This window comes from Electrophorus electricus, chromosome 13 (genome assembly GCF_041902795.1).
Source record: "Electrophorus electricus isolate QZ-2024a chromosome 13, ASM4190279v1, whole genome shotgun sequence".
Classification (NCBI taxonomy): domain Eukaryota; kingdom Metazoa; phylum Chordata; class Actinopteri; order Gymnotiformes; family Gymnotidae; genus Electrophorus; species Electrophorus electricus.
The window spans coordinates 4,462,435-4,470,000 of NC_137509.1; positions in this window are offsets into that span (position 1 = coordinate 4,462,435).

A 7,566-nucleotide genomic window follows, 5' to 3' on the forward strand; every position below is an offset into this window, starting at 1 on the left:
TCTCGGCCCTGACACCTTGGTCGTGGCGGTGTGGGACCTACCGCAAGTCCTGGACTCTGTCCCACAGTGACTCACCGGTCAGACCCGTGAGTCAGCCTTCATTTGTGGAGGACCACGACATATTGTAGCACTTTATCCTGGCCTGAAGCACCCGTTTGGTTTACCGGTCACATACAAAGTCTAGTCTCCAGTTAAATTACTCATCAGTGGGTCTCTTTGGAAAAAGGGCCTGGTAATTAGCCTGACCAGGCCTGTTTCATCCTCCTCTGACACCTCGTTTCTGGCTTGCGGTTTCTCCTGTTGTTTCAGTCTGGCCACCAGGTTCAATTAGGATCATACCTCAGAACTGTTGTAGGTGTGTTGTAGGTGATTCCAGACTTGCCAGTTGGAATTTATTGTTTGTCACTAAGCAAAATGTTCAGTGATGGATGGCATGCAGAGAGAATGTGCCTCATTCGTCAATTAGTGTCACACACAAAATGTTGCTTGATTTGTATGATTATGCTGGGGTTATAACATTAAGCTTGAATGATCTGTTACTGTAGAAGTCAACAGATGACTGTAGATATTCCTACTAAGCCTTGACTACCAAGAAAGGCACGCTGTCAAAGCCTTGGCTTTATGTTAGTGCACTGGGAGTTTGTTAGGGCTTAACATGTTAGGTAGAACAGGCAAATGGATGTTGATTAAGACAGTTTCTTAATGGTAGACTGTTACTGTGGATTCTGAGCCTTGCTCAGAAGACAAGATGAAGCTCTGATGATGGATATATGTATTTGTGTTCAGTCACGGTCAGCTTTAAGTTAGCAGAGGAAGGATGAGACAAACGTGGGTTTCTTTTGGAGTCAACTGCAAGATGCTGCCAAAAAGTATTTGAAAGCCATGTGAGTGTGTCATTTCAGTAGAGTCACGTGAGTGTGTCATTTTGGTAGACGTGGTGGTGTTTTTTTTTCACACACACCGCCATCCGGGAGGGGGCAGGGGGATGTGAGCTCTCTGGAAAGTACTGTTGGCATAATCATGACACACTGAACCTCCACAGCTGTAATGAATATGATTACTTCAAGATAAGGCACTTCTCTGACTGCCATGTGGAAATTAGAGCAGCAGAAATGTTAGGTGGCACAACTCTTTACACCAGCATATCATTTGACTTGAAAGCTTCTTCTTTTCACCTGTCTAACAAGCAGATAGGCAGTTAGTTCATTGGACAAGGTTCCCAGTACACCAAAAAGATGTCTTTCTCCTGACAAAAACTCTCTCCAAGTCAACTACACAATATAGGTTTACATGCCAAGACAAGAAAAACAAACACCAAACAAAACATACAAATGCTATATCAATCAATAGCAAATCATTTTCATTGTTGCTTCCGTCGTTTTAATGTGATTTAATGATTATACTCCAGATATTCCTGACCATCACCGTCATTAACCCAGATGTGGATCTATTTCATTATGTACCTTCAAAGGAAGTTTATACCTTAATATAACTTTTTAGCTTGATTTCAGTGGTAAGTGTTCTGAATCTGCTGTCAAGTAAGAAACCACCAGCTTCGTCAGCAGTGTGTTTGGAGTGCTTTTAGTGCAGTGATTTAGTTGTCTGTACTAGTCAGTAGGTCTTAACCCTTTCCTGAAAGCTTGTTGCACACTGTCAAAAGAGAAATCTATACTATAAAAATATTGAAAATATTTTCTACTGATGTGAACACTTATTTTGTATCATCTTATAGTGTAGAGAAATAACAGTGTCTCTAAAAAATGACCGTATGCTATCACTATCACAGCACATGTTAAGGATTTGAAAATCACCCCCTGTATAATTTTAATGAGCATGTTCTTCCCCTGTAAGGGGCAGGCTTCCTTGAACACACCAGCTTTCCCGTGCAGTGTGTGTAAGCTCACGAGACGGTATGTCAGCACAAGAGGACGTTCTGGAGTTTGGCTTTGCTGTGTCCTGGGTGTCAGTAGGGCGCTATTCCAATGACGCGCGCTGCCCCTGGAATAGCAGTGACTTTTCCATACAGCATCAGTGTTCCTGGCGCTAATCACACTGCTGAGAGTGTGCTTTTTATCTCTGGGCTCTGAGATTGGATATGTCATCACTGCCACGCCGGGTGTCACAGAATTATCACATGATGTTAGTGAACATTTCACTTCTGGCAGAAGTGGATGTGCACTGTGCTCCGTGTGCTCCCAGTAGAACACGCGATGCTCCAGCAGCAAAGCCAACATCCAGAATCTACATTACAAATGTACATTATTCATGCAGTGAAAACTTTTATTCGAGTACAGGCATTATATATGAATACAGACCATGTTTGAGTTTGACATTTTACCATGAAATTTTTTCTCTAGAAGCCAAAAGCTAATTCCTATTAAGATACATTATAGAAGGCTAGGGGTTAATCTTGAATATGAATGAATGAATGAATGAATGAATGAATACATTTGCATTGTTTTTAAGAATGCCTTCAACAGGAAAATCACTAATGTTTTCCAAAACTAGATGTTTACAGGTAAGGAGAAAAGGCAATTGCATGTCTGTTAAAATAGTCACTTATTGGTAGATTGATATTATATCAGGAGACTTGCCAGAACTGGTTATATTTAGTTGTGTTCAGTCACCGTCAGCATTGACACAGAATGGGTGGCATTCAAAGCTAACACTATGCACTTTTCTGTTAACTGTTGTCTGTATTCCACTGGCAATATAGTCTACAGATTTATAGAGGCATGGGCACTCCACAGTGCTGACTCTCCAGGAGTGTCAGTCCACTGTAACGGGGGGCGATCACGAGGTGGACACGTACGTTGAGAAGAGTGAGATTTATAAGACCCAAATCAGGGTCGATAGTACGGTCCAAGGTCAAAGAGCCAATATGGAGGGAGCTGGGAAACGTGATAAAACAAGTAAATTAAAATGTAAAAGCTATAAACAAGCAAACTGGATGAAGCACAAGAGAAAACAGGTGTACAAAATGTACAAAATTACAGGCAATGTGAAAACACAGAGGCTCGAACAAATGGGTAAATTACAGCAAACAGAGGCGTGGATTCACAGTGACCAGCAACAAGATGGAACAAACACAGGGTATATATATACAAGTACTAACAGGAATTAAACAAGAGACAGGTGATACAAAATGAGAGAGAAATCCAAAACAAGGACTGGAACAGGAACAGAGAAAATGAAACAAGGACACAAGACAGAGACACTAGGAAGGGCCAGTCCTGACATCCACAATCCTGACTCTCCAGGAGTCTCAGCGTTCCACAATCCTGACTCTCCAGGAGTCTCAGCGTTCCACAATCCTGACTCTCCAGGAGTCTCAGCGTTCCACAATCCTGACTCTCCAGGAGTCTCAGCATTTCACAATCCTGACTCCCCAGGAGTCTCAGCGTTCCACAATCCTGACTCTCCAGGAGTCTCAGCGTTCCACAATCCTGACTCCCCAGGAGTCTCAGCGTTCCACAATCCTGACTCTCCAGGAGTCTCAGCGTTCCACAATCCTGACTCTCCAGGAGTCTCAGCGTTCCACAATCCTGACTCACCAGGAGTCTCAGCGTTCCACAATCCTGACTCTCCAGGAGTCTCAGCGTTCCACAATCCTGACTTTCCAGGAGTCTCCTGGACTGGATTTGAGGACCTCCACTATTACCTTTTATTGCACTGTGACCCTGAGATAACGTCCCTAAGAGAACTCTATTTCTCTGGCCCATGCCTGCAGGCACTCCATCAGCTATAATCTAAACAGGATTTGGCATCTCCACCAGTCAAAGAAAAGCTCTTTTCAGTCTTTACATGTGCCTTGAGTATGGAATGAACCAGAACCCCTCGAATTAGAATACCAGGACTCTGCTACTGACTGAGAGTCCGGCACAATCCTTTAACGTGCTTGTTACTTTAATGACATCACTTACAGGACTCCCTTGCCAGAGAAGGGTGGTCTCTGTGGAATTGATTTAAAAAAAAAAAAAGACGATCTTCAAAAGTTTAGTCTCTCGTTCCTGTTGGTGTAGGATCTAAACACTCTTGTCTAAAGGTCTGTCTGAGTGTGCGGATGGAACGCAACGACCTGAAGTCCCATCTGAGTTACGGCTATGAAACAGGAACTGATCATCTCCTTTTACAGCTTTATATTAGATATGATGTCATATTCAGCAGGTCATTTTTGCTTAAATATAAGCCCTGGCAGGTTTAGTGACACTTTAACACAGTGGGAAGTGCTGTGGTAAATGTGCACATTGGAGGAAAGTTTCCATGTGTGGTTTCAGTTCGTTTCAACTCAGGGAACATTTGTTCATCCCAGACGGTCAAACCGGATTCATAACCACAAAGGACAGCAGTGTACAGCGTGGTGGTCAATTGTTGTCGTAAATTGTTTCTGACGTTCAGTTTGGGTCCACAAGGGAATGGATGGATAGATGTATAGATGGATAGAAGGATGGTTGGATGGATAGATGGATGGCTGGATGGATGGATGGATGGATTAATAAATGGATGGATGGATCCAAACAAAATGGAAAATATGCATGTTTGCACAAATGCTAACTTTTCAGATAAACTCACTGGAGTGTGCAAGACGTTTGAGTTGGTTAAGCAGAAAAGTGAAGCCTAACTGTGGTACTAGAGAGGGAGAGCTTAAACATTATATCTCTTCTTACCAGCTAAACAAACGCATTTTTCTAATGCATCAGAACACATTCCTCATAGCAGTACTAAGACAAAAGCTTACGTTAGCTGGGATCATTGTTTTTATAATCAAATAAACCATTGTTACTGACCCCTGAGAAACTGGACTCTTTGTGAGTCCCATTTAATACCAACTACAGTTGCCAAAGAATGTAGTGAAGGGTTAAAAAGTTTTAAAGAAAACTCACAGCGAGGGGCTGTGCACAGATATGTCATCCAGTATTCCATCTTAACCTTGTTCTGGCAGAAATGTAATTATAACACAGGATTTTTTAAAAACAGTCTGAGTTGCTTTAGCTGGTGTCAGATTAGGTATGGCATTTTAAAGAAGACCTACTGTGGAGATCTCTACATTACGCTGTCATCTTAAGACACAGCCAGCAAGCGGTCCGGTCTGAAATCGCTGCGCTCACAAACCTCTAATGGTTTCACCAGGCCCTGAAAGGGAGTTGGCTTTCATGACACGCTCATCAGACCAATCGCCTGCTTCCCTGCAGACGGGCCCTCCAGACTGATCCGGTGGAAACGAAGTCGACGTCTGGGCTCCGGTGCCCGCCGCTTCTGCTTCCCCCGGCAGACAGCGCGAGTCAATATTTTCTCTCCGTCTCCCTGCTCACTCTTTGTTTTTAATGGGCTCTAAACTGCTGGATGGGCAGAGCACAGTCTTCTTGCAGTAAGAGATCGTGTTGGGCAGGGGGCTGGAATGTGGGAGCAGAGGCGGCTGGGATTGGGACATAGCCCGTGTCAGCCCTGGTCAGCTCCTGCTGTGAGCAGTGTTCCTAGTGTATATATGAAGAAAAGTAAAAGAGGTGAGATTTGTAGGTTAGTGTAAGCGCACACAGGCCAAGTGAATCATTATTATGGTATTATTATAGAAAGAGCTGACACTGGTCACTGAAGTTTTTCTTTTTCTGTCCGGTACCTCTGGAGGAAGATTCACCCATGACTGACACCAGCGCTTCCATACCCCTCCACCTTTGATCTGCTCAAACCTTGCTGGAAAAAAAAGTGCACAGCAGCTACAGTCCTGAGATGGGAATATCTCTGGTTACATAGCAACCGTGCTCACGTTTAAGTTTATCTGAGGCTTCGGAATGGAATGGTAAACTTTTACAGATTTATATGTTGGCTCATGTAATTACACACAGGTTCAGCTAAAATGATCCAAATATTACTGGTTTTCTCTCTCTCTCTCTCTCTCTCTCTCTCTCTCTCTCTCTCTCTCTCTCTCTCTCTCTCAGCCGATTTGAAAATCTCTCCCTTAGGATTCTGCAGAATTATAATTTCATGAATATACCAAATGCAAGTTTTTGACAACAAAGTTCAGATTTGATTTTTTTAACAAACACTACCTTACAACTAACAAACACAAAACGCTTTTTAAAACCAATATGCATAACATCAATTCAAATCTGCTTTCTTAACTGAGCTCACACAAAAAAAAAAGCACCTGCAGTGTGACTCACGGACAGAAGTCACAGCTTACTGGAAGAAATCCATGATGCCTTACCAAATGACAGGCACATACAGTGAGTTCTGGCATAGAGAGCAACACCACCTACCTTTTAGGTATCCAAGCCAAGCTGCAACACAGAAGAGAATTCTTTTTAGATTTCTCCATTCATAACTGATATTGGTTTGATATTGGTTTGAAACTAGGTGTTATCACATGTCAGTTTGCTAACTTCTCTAACCTGTAAGAAAGGAACATGTTCCCCACAGCTGACACAAAAGAAAGAAGCCTCAATCTTCTCCTGCCGCGGCAGTTTTATTTGTTCGAAACGAATTATTTCATTCTAACCGAAATGATCCAAATTGTAATTGAAAATGGCATCTGTTGCTTGAGGCGGTGTCAGGTTGGGAATGACATTTTAAAGAAGTTCCACTCTGAAGCGCTCTACAATGGGCTGCCGTCATGTTACGCAATCAGTCAAGACTGGGAGCGCAGCCCTGTCCTGATGATAGGTTTCAGAATTAACAGGTGAAGGTATGAACGGAAAAAGGAAACGAGAGGAAGGAATGCGGAATAAAAAAGATTATTCTCCTCTTTATAATTTTCAAAGTTGATCTTATTTAGCATATACCATACAATTTACCTATACAAGCGAACCAATGAACAAACATGGTCCGACACACACATTTTACATTTACATTTACATTTACAGCATTTAGCTGACGCTCTTATCCAGAGCGACTTACAAAAGTTCTTTGTCATTTACTCATAGAATATATCCAAGTACAATACAGTAGGTTTGAATTAAACATACCAATGAACTAGAATACTGTAGAATACAGGGATGAATGCTGATACCTAGAAGTGCAAAATACATAAGGTCTATCTTAAACAGTGATAATTGCTAGAGTTTGTTAAACAACATAAAGAATGCCCCACAATAAGTACTAAATTAGTCAGTCAATAAGGGAGCAGGGTCAGTCGTCCTTCAAATATTCTGCAAATAGATGAGTCTTCAGTCTGCATTTGAAGACTGCAAGGGACTCTGCTGTCTGGACAGCAATTGAGAGTTCATTCCACTATCTTGGAGCCAAGACAGAAAATAGTCTCAATGCTTGTCATCCATGAGACCTGAAGCAAGGTATTTCAAGCTGAGCCGTACTTGAGGTTTGAAGTACTCGAGGTACGGATCGGGCTTTGACCATTGACCTCATGTATGAAGGGGTTGGTCCATTTTTGGCTTTGTAGGCAAGCATCAAGGTTTTAAATCTGATGCGTGCAGATACAGGGAGCCAATGAAGGGAGTGCAGCAGTGGAGTAACGTGCAAACTTCAGAAGATTGAAGACCAGTCATGCTGCTGCATTCTAGACAAGTTGTAGAGGTTTGATGGCTCTTAGAGGAAGACCAGTGAGTTGCA